This window comes from Rosa rugosa, chromosome 6, assembly GCF_958449725.1.
Source record: "Rosa rugosa chromosome 6, drRosRugo1.1, whole genome shotgun sequence".
NCBI lineage: Eukaryota > Viridiplantae > Streptophyta > Magnoliopsida > Rosales > Rosaceae > Rosa > Rosa rugosa.
In genome coordinates, this window is record NC_084825.1 from 31,883,190 (window position 1) to 31,901,187 (window position 17,998).

At 39.1% G+C, this 17,998-nt stretch overlaps 1 long non-coding RNA gene across 5 annotated transcripts; it reads left to right on the forward strand.

The window, feature by feature from the left end:
• The first annotated feature begins 6,808 nt into the window (after window positions 1–6,808).
• Window positions 6,809–16,541, forward strand: LOC133713354 (uncharacterized). 5 transcript variants are annotated; one of them, XR_009847953.1, is made up of 4 exons: window positions 6,809–7,514; window positions 8,069–14,638; window positions 15,193–15,271; window positions 15,808–16,541. It is a non-coding gene; the product is annotated as an uncharacterized LOC133713354 (long non-coding RNA). The 5 variants fall into 5 exon arrangements; XR_009847951.1 differs by having other exon boundaries at window positions 16,341–16,541; XR_009847952.1 differs by having other exon boundaries at window positions 8,069–8,147; window positions 8,684–14,638; window positions 15,193–16,541.
• The last annotated feature ends 1,457 nt before the right edge of the window (window positions 16,542–17,998 follow it).

The window sequence follows — 17,998 nt, forward strand, 5'->3', positions numbered from 1 at the left end:
TTCACTGCACCTAGACCCCGTCGGACCTTCACTACGCCCAGACCCCGATTGGATCAGAACACGATCCCAGATCTCCGGCCAGTCTAAGAGCCTCCTGCATCCAGCTTCGCTGCTTTCAGACCATCGGACCCTCCAGACAAAAATTGACTTCACCGCCGGAAGTTGCAGCCACCAGCGAGTCTGACATTAACAGGAGCAGTTGACTCAGACTCCGATTGAAATCGAGCTACATCACCGGTCAAACTCAGTCTTGAAACGGCGCCGCCTCGAATCGACTGACATCATCAACGTCGCATATCCTCCAGTGCTCGATCTCCTGTGCTCGACGCAGGTTGTGGCAGAGAAGAAAGATGATTGGGTGCCCAAAGCATCTTCCTCGAGCATTCCTTCGTTTGAAACTCCGTCAAAGTCGCCGGCGATGTTCTCATCGAGCAGTAGCCCACCAAGTCCGACGCCGGCAGGTTTGTTGCCTGAGGGTGCTTTGGTCTTGGGTGGCCAGAGCATTTTCTGGGTGCCCAAATCATTTTTTTTTTTTTTTGTAAACTGTGGGAAGAAATCCGAGAAGGAAAGGGAAAAAAAAAAGTTGTATTGGGGGAAAATCAAAATGGTGCTACTTCTGTTTTGCAACAGAAGGCCCGAAAGGAAAGAAAACAGGAAAAATAATATTCTATTGCTCCCCAATAGACGTCTATACGTCTATTGGGGGGCAATATATGTCTATTGGGGAGCAATAGACATTTGAATTGATGTAATCTACTCGTTTTTTTGCTTAATCAAAGTTTTATTTATCTAATTTTAGGAAGATTAGTTCCCATTCTGGCTATCGAAAGTTCTATTGGGGGGCAATAGACGTTTTGAATTGATGATGTAATCTCCTTGTTTTTTTTTTCTGTAATCAAAGTTTTATTTGTCTAAATTTAGGGACATTAGTTCTCATTCTGGTAACTGAAAGTCCTATTGGGGGGCAATACATGGCTGATAGTCGTCTATTGGGGGGCAATAGACGTCTATTGGGGGGCAATAGACGTCTATTGGGGGGCAATAGACGTCTATTGGGGGGCAATAGACGTCTATTGGGGGGCAATAGACGTCTATTGGGGGGTAATAGACCTCTATTGCCCATCTATTAGGGGGCAATAGATGTCTATTGGGGGCAAAAAAACTTTCCGGTGAGATTTTCAGCAAATTCCGGTGGGCGGCAGCCGGTGACCGGAATCCGGCGAAAGTTGACCGGATTCCCGCGGCCGGTGACCGGACTCCGGCGAAGTCTCCCATGGTTTCTCTCTCTTCCATTTTCTCTCTCTCTCTAAGTAACAAAGGGGTGAGGGTAAAATGGTATTAAAAAAAATTAAAAAACAAAAAAAAAAAATCTTAATGGGGTATTAGGGAAGACCTCCTTAGAGTGTTTTGGGTAAGAGGGAATTAAAAAAACTTAATGGGGTAAGTGAGAAAAAAATCTCTAAAAATGGGGTAAATGGACAAAACCCCCAAAAAAAAAACCCATAACCAAAGCAATAAACGAGAAAAACACCTCTTTAATCATGTTCCTCATCATCCTTCACCAATCTTCCTTAAAATAAAAAATCTATAAGCAATCTATTGCATAGAAACCAACTATATATAAGTGCAGAGATGAATCAGATCTTGGCTTGAAGATCTCCAACCACCAGATGTGCTTGGCAACACCGCTGCCCCATTGGGTTTGCCAAGTTTCGATCAACAAACCGCTGACCCTCGGGATTAAACTGAAAATTAGTGATTTGTTAATGGGTTCTTGTAAAACAAATCTAGGAATGCATAAGTGCAGAGATGAATAAGATCTTGGCTTGAAGATCTCCAACCACTAGACGTGCTTGGCAACACCGCTGCCCCATTGGGTTTGCCGAGTTTCGATCAACAAACCGCTGACCCTCGGGATTAAACTGAAAATTAGTGATTTGTTAATGGGTTCTTGTAAAACAAATCTAGGAATGCAAAAGACGTAAGGTTGGAAAAGATGAAAATTTTTGTTTCTAGTAAGAAGAGATGAATTTTTGGGTTCTATTTTAAATTTATTTATATTATTATTTAGTTAAATATGTCTTTTCAATTCAAATATGTCATTTGACGAAACTACCCTCATAAAATGTATGATATTGTTAAAATATCTTCTATTTTAACGGAAAACTCAACGGCGGGTATCAAAATGTATGACGGAATAGAAGTTGAGGTACCAAAGTGATGGTTTTGAAATATTGATTGTCGAATGGTCTATAATTGGGGTATTATTTGTGACATTTCCCCAAAATAATAAGCAATACCTCTGAAAACCAAATGTACTGTTCCCATATTTGGAGTGAAAATCTTGCAATATATTGATTGACTCGAATGGACTGGATCAATACATCATCAAAGGATTGTTAAGAGTTTGAAACTTATTGTTCATAGTCAAGCTAGCAAGACTAATTGCAATTTAGTCATGGGTTCTTGTTAGAAACATAATGGTTTAATCCGAAAGTGATAATCAGTAAATGGAGTATGTAGACTTCTCTCTTAGTTTTACTAGAAGACATAGCTTTTGGTTCCCAAGCCGATCTCATTTAGACTTCATTACTCCATTTATAGCATATTTATGGTATTGTGCTATGAAATATTGTGGGACAAGTAATAAGACTGTTTAAACTTGTTGTCAATGTAGTTAGAATGTTGTTTACCGAACTAAACTCATTGAACAAGCTAGGAGAATAAGTTTTCCGAATTTCAGTGAATCATTTTGAGTTGTCCGTTAAAATTTTGGTTCTTTCTACTAACCTAACAAACAAAGTTATTGTTGTGAAAACATCATGACTTTAGAGGCTGAGCTAGCATCACAACAATAAGAGTGAAGCTAAACTATACATGAACCCCAATTATCCTCTTACTTTATTTAAGGATTAAAATTAATTAGCTCCAATACCTTAAACATTACATAAATTTAATATTTAATTTAATACTATACCATTTTGGTAGAGCAATAACAAGCAATGTATGATTATATATATATATTCACCCTCCATAGACATATTTGAATGACTTTTGACGTATATAATTAACATGAGAAGGATAATAGATTTCTTCATGAACAAATCAAACTTACACCGGAACCAATTTGGTAAACCAAGTAATACATGTTGAATTCAAAATTGAAAAAATTATTATCACAAATTTTCAATTTTCCATATTCAATGCTTAATCTTAAGTATGAATTACCAACTCAATAGGAACACGCATGGACGTCTCAAAACTATCTGATGAGTTGGAAGCATTGGCTACTAGAGTTTTTGCTTTGAAAAATATATTGGGCTTAAATTAAATAATCTACGCACGCTCTGTTTTCAATACTTATGTCTCTTGCCAGAAAGCCTTCCCCAGAAACAGCTGAAAGTTTAGGAAGTTGAGGAAAAAGCTAAGTGTGATTAATTCAGCTTGAACTTTCTTAGAAACCCACAAACAAGCTTTCTAACTTGCATTAAGACCCTTCAAAACGTTTATCTATTTTGTTATTCGATCATCTTACCCCCAAGAAAAAAAAAATCATGGATTTTTCCATGTGAATATATCATATCGATATCTTACTAATGAACGGAAAAGGAAAAAAAAAAGAATGAAAAATGCCACATTAGTTCGTTAACGAATTTGATGACCCTATCTCCGAAATGCGAACAAGCTTAGTCTTCGACGTGCCAGTTCTTTAGACAATCGTCGTGGAAAAAGTGGAGGCATGGCGTGCGAGAGAGCAGTTCAAACGTCTTGTAGTGATCGCGGCAGAGAGGACAGCCGTCCTTTAGTGGTTCCGACACGGAGAGGCAAGCGTTCTTGATTTGGGACGACGTTTCTGGTATGAGCTGATCCAGGGGGGAGTTTACTACTAGCAAATTGATTATATTAAAGACATTGTCCTCCATCTTATACCTGTTAGACATATATACCTAACTTGCACGTTCCACCACCATGATGAATCAATTCTTCATGTTTTTATTTAAAAATCACGTGATTTGAAACTTCATCTTTTGTATCGAAAAAGACAAAATTATTTCCATTTTTTTTTATCTTGGTGTTTATTTAGTGGTCAAGTGAAAAACTTTAAGAGTAAATTAAATAAAGTTATTGTTGTGAAAACCAAGGTTCGAAAAATCGCTAGGCGCTAGTCGGGCGGTGGCCAGGAGACTAGCGTCCAGACGCCTAGACGGCGCCTAGGCGGTTTTGTATTTTTGTATTTTTTATTTTATTTTTATAACATATAATTACATAAAATTAATTTTTTTTTCAACATTACTTACCAATTTTAAATCCATATCATACCAACATACGCCAATCCATTGTCTCAAATCTCCATAAACATTATAATATGAAATACCCAACTGAAATTCAAGTATATTCTGACAAAAGAAAAAACTGAAATTCAAGTAAAGAAAAATCCCATTATGTCAAAAAGTAAGGAAAAATCCCAACCATCAGTACTATTATAGTATTATATGATTGATTTATATGATATATAATAGCCCAACAACTATCAGTACAATTAAGAATCAACCATCAGTACAGGCTGAAGAACGTGAACAGAGTGACTTCTTTCCAATTCCAATATGCCGTATCAGAATCCTCAGTTCAAACGTGGTTTTCCTAAATTTGGAGAAGTTGTAACTTGCTCAACTCACCAATCTGTCATGATATTCAAAGCACCTAGAATTCGTGAAGCTGGAATGAAAGACCCAACCTTGAAAACCAGAACTAGTCAAGATACTCGAGTTCAGTCGGTGATCCAAGATCCTGAGCTATACCCCCAGAGAGTTTATTGTATTCAGAATTCAATATAAACTTCCCTAACGACGTGAGCCTTCCAAGTTCCACAATGTTTATGCTCCTCTGTACATGATTGGTTTGTTTAGATTTAACACCCGAGTCGATTAAGCTCATCGAATCTGACATCGGAGCGTTTTGGTCAATGAAGTTGCAGTCTGAGATTGAGATATAGAAATATACCATTTCAGATTGAAACCCAGATAAATTTGTGTTCCACCGGATCCAATCAGCGAACTTTAGATCAAATCCCACCAATCTACACCCCAAAATCAGATCGACCCATCTAGCCAAAACTCAGAAAGACAAAAAATTTCAATCGCGGTTGAGGAACCGACCTCCATCGGTGCTGAAACGAATCCAAATTAAAATGAAAAGGAAAAGAAATTTCAATTGCAGTCCGCCCAGGCCAGTCCGCCCAACCATCGAGGCTTCTAATCGCCCGCCTAGACCACTTAGGCGGCCGCCCAAACCCCAACCGCCCACCTCCACCGATTTGACATTAATCGCGGCGGAGACTCACCGCCCAGCGCCTAGGCGCCGCCTAGGCATTCTGGGCGGCCGAGTTTTAGAACACTGGTGAAAACTTCATCACTTTAGAGGCCGAGCTAGCATCACAGCAAGCTAAACTATTAAATGAATCCCAATTACCGCTTTAAGTTATTTAAGGATTAAAATTAATTATCTCCAATACCTTAAAGTCTTAAACATAATATAAATGTTTAATTTAATACAATATCATGTTGGTAGAGCAATATCAAGCACTGTTTGATTATATATATTCACCCTCCATTCATAAACATATCAAACTTACACGGGAACCCATTTGGTGAATTATATATATTCACCCTCCATACTCCATAGACATATTTGAGTGACTTTTGACGCATATAATTCACATGAGAAGGATAATGGATTTCTTCATGAACATATCAAACTTACACCGGAACCCATTTGGTGAACCAAGTAATACATGTTGAATTAAAAATTGAAAAAATTATTATAAAAAATTTTCTATTTTCCACACGCTTAATTTTGAATTTGAATTACGCTAACTCAACAGGATCGGAACATGCATGGACGTGTAAAACTATCTAATGAGTTGGAAGCATTGGCTACTAGGGTTTTTGCTTTGGGAAATATATTGGGCTTAAATTAAATAATCTACGCATGTGTAAGAGTAATTTTTTTTTTTTTTCCAGTTATGGAAGAAAAAGTCACCATAGGGAGAAGATAGGGAGAGAGAAAAATGAGTTATGAGATTCTTTGTTTAGTTTTTTTTTAATAAAAATCTATTTTGCAATTATCATAATTGCACCTCTTCACTTGATAGTAGTATAGATAAGTACTACTTGATTGTAATTATCAATCTAAACTTCTCCTTCATAAGTACGTACAATACGAGAGAGATTCTTAGGTAGGACAGACGTGTCACGTGGCGGTACGCCCAGCCAATCATTGCCTATGCAGGGGGTGTTTTGAGTATTTCATTATAATTAAACATGAGTTGTTTTGAAATACAATTAAAAAATAGAGAGACATGATTGACTGGGCGTACCACGTGGCTGGTATGTTTGCCCTACCTAAGAATTTTTCACAATACGAATATGTAAACCATTTGGATGTAGAGGTGACAAACAGGCCGCTAAACCCAAGCATGACACGGACATGGCACTTTTAAAATCTGCCTGGCACGGTCCATTCTTGCGGGCTGGGCTGGGCTAGGCCGAGGTATATGGGCCCATCGGCCCGACACGGCCCGAACAAGAAATATTGCGGGCTGGCCCATTACAAACACAAAATTTCCTTTTATTTTTTAAAATATAAAATTTTTACAATGATGAGATTTGAACATTAGACCTCTTTACTCAAAGTTTCATCACAATTCCACCCATTCTATTCCATTAATGTTGACAAAGTAGTGAAATAAAACATTATGTCATTGTTTTGACAAAAGTATTTTTCATATATATTAAATATATATTGTAATACCCCGAAAAATCTAAATTAAATTCCGTGAATTTTTAGAAATGATTCCACGATAGTGGGAGCGAGTACGAGGCTCGGAGAAGTTGTGGAATTAGTTCGAACGATTAAATTTCGAAAACGAACGTTATTTAGGGGCTCGCGAAAGTTGACTTTTTATACGTTCAAAATTTGGGAAAACTTCCTTCGTGAAAGTTGTAGAGCTCGTCGATACGATCTCGTGCATATGTGGAACGCAAAAATCGGAGTTCGTATGAGAAAGTTATGATCAATTGAAATTTGGGGAAATTTCTATAAATAGCAAAAAAATCCCGAAAATGGAAATTTTCTGCAGATTTTTCTCTCCCGAGCTCGGCTACTGTAGCCATTTCGCCTCCTTCATTCTTCCTCCTCCGTCCACAATAGGTCAAATTGTTGAGTGGGTTTTGTTCACCACACTCCCACCTACACGTCTGTGGAAGCCTTTTAGCATGGGAAGCACTGTGGAGGCCGTTGCAACCTCGGGAAGTTGCTCCGCCGAGCTAAAAACGCCCAAAATCGCCGACCTTGGTTCTCCCAATTCCGGCCACCATAGCTCGAGTTCTTTGAGGGCTTTTCTAGCCCAGAGGCCGTAGATGCTTCCCTCCAAGCGGCTTGCAACGATTTCACCTGTGGAGCTCGAATTTTGAAGATTGGGAAACTAGGGTTCTTCGGGTTTCAAAACTTGCGAGGTAAAATTCTACTTTTTGGCTTATAATCTGACTTTGGTGTAGTTATGAAAAGTGAAATTGGAGTTGAGTTGAAGGACTTTGATGTTGGGAGTTTTGTCTAATTTTGACTTTGGATGGGTGGCGGTGCCGCCACTGTGATGGTGGTTTCCGGCGACCTCCGGCCACCCCAAGGACAGTTTCTGTCCATTTTTGTGTTCTACGTGTCGATACGATCGTTTGCATATATAATTCATAATTTTTGGATATCGTATGATGAAGTTATGAATTTTTAAGTTTCGATCGATTTCGATCGTTAGATTTGTGATATGTGAAGTTAGGACCGTCAGATGGACTTGTAGTTTTGATATGATGATCTTATGACTGTCCCAGTGGCTTTGTGTGGTCATGGGCGAAGATCCGACCGTTGGATCTTCGTATAAATGCAAAACAGTGATTAGGAAGGCGATCCGTGAGGATCCGACCGTTGGATCATCATTTAATTTCAATCCGACCGTTGGATTGTCGTTTGATTATGTTTTTGAGTTATTGGCTAAGTTAAGGTCATGTTTGATTAGGTGATCGACGGTTTGATTTGGCGGACGATTCGTGAAATTGTATTTTGAGCTGTTAAGAAGACGCAGCGGGAATTTAGAGGTGAGTAAACCTCACGTGGTTCATATTACGAACCGAATAAATTTAATTACTTTATTTTGTCGTAATTGTGTGAAAATATTTATGAAATAAATATTTGTTTTAAATCATATGGGCTTGATCAACTACGGTCCATAGGTAAGTAAAATGATTTAATTATACAAAATGAATTTCACGATTTTTATGCTTGAACTATAGTTGGTATTAGTGATTATCCCTGAGCGGATAATTACGTATATATATATTTACGTGGTTATATATGGATTGGTGTGACATGGAGATGTGTGATTTTATAATGATTTAAGTGATGTGAAATCGAAAACGTGATTTACCATATTCATTTATGATGATAGTGATTGGTGAAATTATATTGGAAATTTATGGATGACGTGGTATTGAGTGATGATATGATTGAGTATGGATTGGTGATTTTTGGAGTTGTATTTTGAGTACATATATATACACAATAATAGTACGTATCATGGTATTATTGATCCTATTGTGTGAAAGAATATTATTGTACTCGATTTTGGTTTTAGGATCAACATAGTGACCAGTATGGGGGAATCGGATGCTCTAATACTAGGTGGATGATGGGCTACGATTGGTCGAGTGTAAGAGACGCCCCAACCCTCATTGGGTGATGGGCTAAGTTGAGTATGTGTATCGGATGTTCTAACCTATGTTGATGAACTACGATATTGATAATCACGTCGGATGCCATAACCTAGGCCAGGTGATGGGCTACGATTCAGTTAGAGCTCTAGTCTGTCAGTCACCGTATTTGTATAAATACGCTTTCGGGGTTTTGGAAAGAAATATGTGAGTTTAGATCCCGTATTAATCTTTGGTGATTTAGAGTGGTGATTTTAGTGACTGATTTTGGGGATTGTGGATTGCTTTGTGGTTGTTGTGATTGTTGGTTGTTTTGCTTGAGTTAAAAGAAATATGATTTAATAAATCAACCGTTCATTTCTTGTTTACTCATACGAGCTTTAAAGATTTCTTTAAAGCTTACCGGGTTTTGTGTTGTTGCCAATTCCCGGTGCACTATTAAATTCAAATGGTGTAGCGGGAAATCCTACAGGTCAGGAAGATCAAGGCGGAGATCGTGAGGGTTAGAGTTTTTGTTTCAGTTTACAGCTTTGTAAATTGTGAGATGTATTATTGAGAGGTGTGAAGTGTGGTTGTTGTGAGAAAAAATTCAGGACGTTTATTCTTTTAAGTTGTATAATTCATGTTTCGGATTTTAATTGTATTTAAAATTCGGGGCGTGACAGTTTGGTATCAGAGCGTAAGGTGCATATTTGGTGATGTGTCAATACCTTCCGAGTGATGGCCCGTCTGCAGCGGATCCCCATCGTGTGCTCTTCGGTATTGGCTAAGTCATTGGGTATGCGTGAGTGTTGGGAGTTGTTTAGGCCGCTAGGTCGTTTTAGGAACGTGAATACCTTCCCTATAGTATTGACTTGGTTAATATGAATTTGTATTTGACTTATACTGTGTTTTAAGTGTTATACATGTATTAGCCAAGCATACTATACTCCTTAGGTGATGGAGATTCGAAGGGGTTGTACTTAGAACCTTACAGTTGTCTTGTAGGTTCGTATTGGAATAAGTTCAGTGGCCGCGAGTTACAATCCTTGAGGAATAGGAACCCCTTGATTCAACTCTGTTAAGTCAACGAGGATTGTTTTATGGAAATGAGGTTCTTTTGATTGTTGAAGTGGTTGGTTGAAGGCATGGTGTGGACCTATGCTCGTCTGTAATGTGGATACGAGTATTAATCGATAGTAATTTTGCCTTTTTAAGTCGGATATACTAATGTTTTTGAATAGATTCTTGACTCATGTGGAGTTGTGAGTAGTGTTGCGGTTAGGGAAGGAATTATTGCGGTTAATTCTTCCATGTGCTTGTAAGTTGTTGAGCATGGTTTAAGGTGCGGGAACGGAGTTTGATCTTGTGTTTGAGTGATTGAGACGAACGACTATATATTTAAGTTGTCTACAAGTACCTATAATCATAAGGGTTATTGAAGTGGGACTAGTGGTAATTTTAGTGATTCTAAAATTGAATCGAGTTCGAGGAACGTGTTTTATATACGTGGTTGATGTTGCGAGCATCATTTTTGATTGATATTTTGCGTTTCACAAAGACAACTGGATTGGAAATTCTCCATTTGGACACCTTGGTCTGTTGACCTGACTATGACTTGTGGACATAGTTTTATTTAAGTGAAGGAAATTGATTTTTGAACTAGTTTTCTTAAGTTTTGGATCGTAGTATGGAGTTGGACTGAAGTGAATTTGAGGTTGTTTGTGTTTTAAGTTTAAGTAGGCGGGACACTTAAAGTTTTGAAATGGAGTTGATTTTGGTGTAATTAATGGGGAGAGTTAGAATCAGTTCTTGTGAAGGATGTTTGACGAGAGTGTGTGCCTTTGGTGATTGATCTTAGGTGATATAGTTAAACGCAATTTCGGATATTGATTTTAGTGACCTTGTTAGGTATATCCATAGTGGTTCAAGTGAATTACTATGTGATATGGAGTTTGATTCGATTTCTGAATCGCTAAATGTTAGGGATTGAATTGTGGTGAGTTTTTGTTGAAGCAATTGATAGATGGAATTATCGAGATTCTATAAGAGTTGTAAGAGTAACTCTAAAGATGTGGGTTTTTCCTAGCTAACTCAGGAAGTGTTTAGCTTTATTAATCCCTAATTCTAGCGACGAAATTATTGTGTTTGGTTTGACTCAGAGGATACTAGTTTGACCTCTGTGTGACTTAATTGATTGTTAGGTTTTGAATGATTGTTTGTGATAAATCATTTTGAAAGATGTGTGCAGCAGAGTTCTCGATGGTTTTGAAAAGAGTATTGAGTGACCAAGGTTCGATCCTTGGTGTTGTTGTTGGTTAAACAAAAAGAAAAGAAAACATCCACACAATCTTATTGATTTTATATTACAAAAAGGGAAACGAGGACTATTCTATACTAAGCCTAGTCAGCAGCTCCGGATGGGTTGAGGCTGAGCTCAAGAGAAACGTTTGAGCCACTGTGATAACCGCCTGAGCCACCAGAATAGTAACCCAATGCGCTACCTTCCTCGGAAGTAGTCTTCAGGTTACCAAAGACGTCCTCGCCGTGCACGGGGAACAGAGGAAGAGTTTGAACCTCCTGGTGATCTCCTCCTCGTTGTTGCAGGGATGTTTGTCCTCCTGTTGTGCCAAAAGAGTTGTACTAGTATTAGTGTTGAAGTGTGAGGAAGAATATGAAACAGAATTTAAATCAAGAAATCCTTCATTACCAGTAGAATAGGTGGAACCAAAGTTGAGATCAATGGATCTACCATCATCAGTAGAACTAGTGGACCCAAAATTGATGTCAATGGATCCACCAGCTGGCCCAAAATTGATGTCGATGGATCCACCAGCACCAGTAGAACCAGTGGACCCAAAATTGAGATCAATGGATCTACCAGTACCAAGAGAACTAGTTCTCATGGGCACTGGAGCAGCCTGATTACACCTATTCATCTGCTTCTCTCGAGCCCTGACGTTCTGGAACCAAAAGTAAATGTTCTTACCCTCAACATACCCATACTGGTTCAGCTGGAGACAGATCTCGTGAATCTGCTCTGTAGTTGGGCACTTAAATCCCTTGACGTAGTAAAGATCCTTGAGGATTCTTATTTGTTCTGGAGTAGGAATCCATCTGGTACGGCTTCGCCAGAAATCCACGTTGGCACTACTTCCAGCTGCTTGGGTGTTTCCTCCCTCCTCTGTTGGTTGCTGTTGTTGTGGTTCCATTTGTTGCGGGGTTTGGAGCTCCATTAGTTGCAGAGTTCGTGGCTCTTGGGTCATGGGGTGAGAGGATGTGAAAATCGAGGAATACATGGTTTAGTGTTTGAGGGAGATTTTGTTAGAAGGATTGGAGTTGTTGAACTGGTGATTGGAGATCTGAGATTCTCAGAGGGAAGATGAGATCGAATCTTCAAATGGAAGAAAAGATCTGAGAAAGAAGGATTGAAGATTTGGAGGAAAAGATTGAAGATCTGAGAGTGAAAAACTGGGGATTTGAGAAGAGAAAGGCTGAAGAGTTGAGAGAGAAAGGCTTGAGCTCGGAGGAAAATTTCTTTTCTTTGGTGTGAACAGTTTTTCTCCAGGATGCACCTATTTATAGAACGAGGTGAGCAGATCTCCACCGTTGGATGGACGATCTCTGAGATTCAATCCACGCGTTGGATTAAAGTCGCCCCGAAACCCGGAAAAGCTGTTGGCGCGTGGAGAGCGTGTAAGGGGACCGAGGGAATCTCGAGGCGCTGTGGCAGACAGCTGTAGCCGAAAGCAGATTTGACTGCCGTAAATCACGGAAGGGATAAGCCGTGACACAAGTGGGCCGTACTTGGGCCTGTCTCGGATCAAGGCATCACTGTAGCTGTGGGTGGAGGCCTGATGGGCCGAGTTTCAGAAACAGTTTTGGACATGATGGGCCGAGTTTCTGAAACAGTTTTGGATACGTTGGGCTGGGTTTCTGCAACAGTCTTGGATGTTTTGGGCCGAATTGTTGAAACAGTTGAAACAGTTGGTTTAAATAAAAGGATTGGTATGGATAATAACGTGAGCAGCCGTGCTCGAGTGGTTGAGTGTACAGTTCGTGTACAAGAGGTCTGAGGTTCGAACCTCGCCTCTCGTTTATTTTTATTATGTTCGTTTATGACATAATAAGTATAAAATTTGTACACATTATATTAAGCGCAGCTTGTGCTCCAGTGGTTAGGGGACAAAGGTTTCGTGCGGCAGGTTGAGGTTTCGAACCTTGCCTTCCCCGTTATTTTATTTATGTCACTTATGACATAATAAATATAACACGTGAGCATATATTAATGAAGGCAGCTCTTGCTTCAGTGGTTGGGAGCAAAACCTTCGTGTTTGAGGTCGGGAGTTCGAACCCTACCTCTTACAAATATTTTTGGGTCTCGTATATGCTTGATATACGGACGTATATACGGTATACATACGTATATACGGTCTGTACGGTATGCATACGAATATACAGTTGTACGGTATGCATACGTATATACGATCTGTACGGTATGCATACGTATATACGGTATGTACAATTTCATACCGTAGCCGAGCTGGAAGTTGGTGGGCCGATTGGTAGGCCCAAATAGTAAGCCCAATTGTTCGGCCCGAATGGTAGGCCCAAATGGTAGGCCCAAATGTTAAGCCCAATCGTTCGGCCCGAATGGTAGGCCCAAATGTTAAACCCAAATTGGTTCGGGCCGGTTCGAAATTTGGATGGTTCGGTTTCTTCGGCCCAATTGGCCAGCCCTAATGCTTAGCTCAAGGATTGAGCAAGTCCAAGTCATCATCACTGGGTGACATGTTTTATTGGCGTGCTTTTGAGAATGATTTGTTTTGAGTGATGTTAATTGAGTAGCGAAACGCTTTGTGGGAGTCTTTACTGTGCTTGTATGCCAGTACAGGGTGATGATCTATGTGAGGATCTATGAGATAATCTCTGTGAAGATCTAAGTGATGATCCACGTGATGATTTTGTGTAATTGATGTGGAGTGATGTTGAGCAGTTGTTTTGTGAATTTACATCGTGATGAAAGGATTTAGTGGCCATAGGAATGTATTTTTATACGAAGGGTTGTGGCTTTGTAGATTACTACAGTTTTGGGAAAGATGGAGATTTGATGGTTAGGTCAACCTTAATCAAGAGGAATTGACTTACGCTTAAATTTCGGGACGAAATTTCTTTAAGGATGGTGGATTGTAATACCCCGAAAAATCTAAATTAAATTCCGTGAATTTTTAGAAATGATTCCACGATAGTGGGAGCGAGTACGAGGCTCGGAGAAGTTGTGGAATTAGTTCGAACGATTAAATTTCGAAAACGAACGTTATTTAGGGGCTCGCGAAAGTTGACTTTTTATACGTTCAAAATTTGGGAAAACTTCCTTCGTGAAAGTTGTAGAGCTCGTCGATACGATCTCGTGCATATGTGGAACGCAAAAATCGGAGTTCGTATGAGAAAGTTATGATCAATTGAAATTTGGGGAAATTTCTATAAATAGCAAAAAAATCCCGAAAATGGAAATTTTCTGCAGATTTTTCTCTCCCGAGCTCGGCTACTGTAGCCATTTCGCCTCCTTCATTCTTCCTCCTCCGTCCACAATAGGTCAAATTGTTGAGTGGGTTTTGTTCACCACACTCCCACCTACACGTCTGTGGAAGCCTTTTAGCATGGGAAGCACTGTGGAGGCCGTTGCAACCTCGGGAAGTTGCTCCGCCGAGCTAAAAACGCCCAAAATCGCCGACCTTGGTTCTCCCAATTCCGGCCACCATAGCTCGAGTTCTTTGAGGGCTTTTCTAGCCCAGAGGCCGTAGATGCTTCCCTCCAAGCGGCTTGCAACGATTTCACCTGTGGAGCTCGAATTTTGAAGATTGGGAAACTAGGGTTCTTCGGGTTTCAAAACTTGCGAGGTAAAATTCTACTTTTTGGCTTATAATCTGACTTTGGTGTAGTTATGAAAAGTGAAATTGGAGTTGAGTTGAAGGACTTTGATGTTGGGAGTTTTGTCTAATTTTGACTTTGGATGGGTGGCGGTGCCGCCACTGTGATGGTGGTTTCCGGCGACCTCCGGCCACCCCAAGGACAGTTTCTGTCCATTTTTGTGTTCTACGTGTCGATACGATCGTTTGCATATATAATTCATAATTTTTGGATATCGTATGATGAAGTTATGAATTTTTAAGTTTCGATCGATTTCGATCGTTAGATTTGTGATATGTGAAGTTAGGACCGTCAGATGGACTTGTAGTTTTGATATGATGATCTTATGACTGTCCCAGTGGCTTTGTGTGGTCATGGGCGAAGATCCGACCGTTGGATCTTCGTATAAATGCAAAACAGTGATTAGGAAGGCGATCCGTGAGGATCCGACCGTTGGATCATCATTTAATTTCAATCCGACCGTTGGATTGTCGTTTGATTATGTTTTTGAGTTATTGGCTAAGTTAAGGTCATGTTTGATTAGGTGATCGACGGTTTGATTTGGCGGACGATTCGTGAAATTGTATTTTGAGCTGTTAAGAAGACGCAGCGGGAATTTAGAGGTGAGTAAACCTCACGTGGTTCATATTACGAACCGAATAAATTTAATTACTTTATTTTGTCGTAATTGTGTGAAAATATTTATGAAATAAATATTTGTTTTAAATCATATGGGCTTGATCAACTACGGTCCATAGGTAAGTAAAATGATTTAATTATACAAAATGAATTTCACGATTTTTATGCTTGAACTATAGTTGGTATTAGTGATTATCCCTGAGCGGATAATTACGTATATATATATTTACGTGGTTATATATGGATTGGTGTGACATGGAGATGTGTGATTTTATAATGATTTAAGTGATGTGAAATCGAAAACGTGATTTACCATATTCATTTATGATGATAGTGATTGGTGAAATTATATTGGAAATTTATGGATGACGTGGTATTGAGTGATGATATGATTGAGTATGGATTGGTGATTTTTGGAGTTGTATTTTGAGTACATATATATACACAATAATAGTACGTATCATGGTATTATTGATCCTATTGTGTGAAAGAATATTATTGTACTCGATTTTGGTTTTAGGATCAACATAGTGACCAGTATGGGGGAATCGGATGCTCTAATACTAGGTGGATGATGGGCTACGATTGGTCGAGTGTAAGAGACGCCCCAACCCTCATTGGGTGATGGGCTAAGTTGAGTATGTGTATCGGATGTTCTAACCTATGTTGATGAACTACGATATTGATAATCACGTCGGATGCCATAACCTAGGCCAGGTGATGGGCTACGATTCAGTTAGAGCTCTAGTCTGTCAGTCACCGTATTTGTATAAATACGCTTTCGGGGTTTTGGAAAGAAATATGTGAGTTTAGATCCCGTATTAATCTTTGGTGATTTAGAGTGGTGATTTTAGTGACTGATTTTGGGGATTGTGGATTGCTTTGTGGTTGTTGTGATTGTTGGTTGTTTTGCTTGAGTTAAAAGAAATATGATTTAATAAATCAACCGTTCATTTCTTGTTTACTCATACGAGCTTTAAAGATTTCTTTAAAGCTTACCGGGTTTTGTGTTGTTGCCAATTCCCGGTGCACTATTAAATTCAAATGGTGTAGCGGGAAATCCTACAGGTCAGGAAGATCAAGGCGGAGATCGTGAGGGTTAGAGTTTTTGTTTCAGTTTACAGCTTTGTAAATTGTGAGATGTATTATTGAGAGGTGTGAAGTGTGGTTGTTGTGAGAAAAAATTCAGGACGTTTATTCTTTTAAGTTGTATAATTCATGTTTCGGATTTTAATTGTATTTAAAATTCGGGGCGTGACATATATTTATTGAAGAATATTAATCTCACAATAATACAACTATAGAATTGAGAAAAAAAAATATGATACTAAATCTTCACTTTATAAAAATAAAAAATAATACACTTTTGAATATTTTCTTGAAAAAATGTCCATTTACCCAAATTTGAGCTGCACTAACTCCATTTATCCAAACATCTTATAAGATTGCCCACTTACCCAACAAGTTACATATTTTTTTCTCTAATACCCAATTAAGTTATTTTTTATTATTTTTTGTTTATTTTTGGGACAATTTTGCCCTCTCCCCTTTGTCACTTAGAGAGAGAGACTTCGCCAGACTCTGGTCGAATCCGGCAGCCGGTGACCGGAGTCCAGAGTCCGGTTTTATCGACCCCCAATAATACTCAATAAACTTTTTACGCCCCCCCCCCAATAATACCTAATAAACTTTTTATTGCCCCTAGTTTTATTGGGGGGGGGGGGGGGGGAATAACAATCTCCGTCAACCTCTTTCGAACTTCAGGCAACATCCGGACCAATGACCGGAGTCCGACGTCCTGTTTTATTGCTCCCTAATAAACTTTTTATTGCCCCTAATAATACCCAATAAACATTTTATTGCCCCCTAATAAAAATTTATTGGGGGTAATAAAACTCTCCAGCGACCTCTTTGGGAACCTCCGGCAAACCTCTGGTCGGTGATCGGAGTCCCGCGAAGTCTCCAATGACTTTTTAATTATTTGAAGGGCAAACTTGTCTTTTTACATTTAAATTGGGTAAATGGGCACACAAATCTTTTAGTGGAGCAAGTGGGCATTTGTTGGGCCCAAATTGGATAAATGGGCAAGAGCAATTTTTTCTTTCTTTCTTTCTTATAGTGAAATAGAAACAAACCGTTAGGAAACTAATCTTAGATTCTTAGAAAATTAAGATTAGGGAAAAGTATTTGAGAGTCTTATTTCTAAGTAGTTGAATAAAATTAACTTTCAATTCCAAATAAAAAAATAATACTCAAATTAAAATTTTAAAATTGTACCTAAATTTGGGATGGCCCAAGCAAGGCCCGTTTATTGGCCCGGCAAGAGCACGGCCCGACACGATATGGGCTTCGACCATAGACCGGGTCAGACTTAATGTTCAAGTAAATGGACCGGCAGGAGCCCGACACGTTAATAAATAGGACGGCCCAAACACGACATGAAGCACGAATAAGTTCGCTTAAAAAAGGTTTGGACGGGCCGGGCCGACCTGTTTCCCTCCTCTAGCTGGATGTGAAAATTGATGGTCCCACTGACTCCAACCACGAAACAAGTTAAATTATGCAAGAACAAGAACATTTATTTGTATTGATGTAGGACGAGATTTTAGCCAATTTCAACCAAAAATCTCGAAAAGAAAGAAGCGTCTTCACATTAAGAAGAATAATTTGAATATTGGAAATTGGTATTCAAATAGGCTTCTTAATGATGG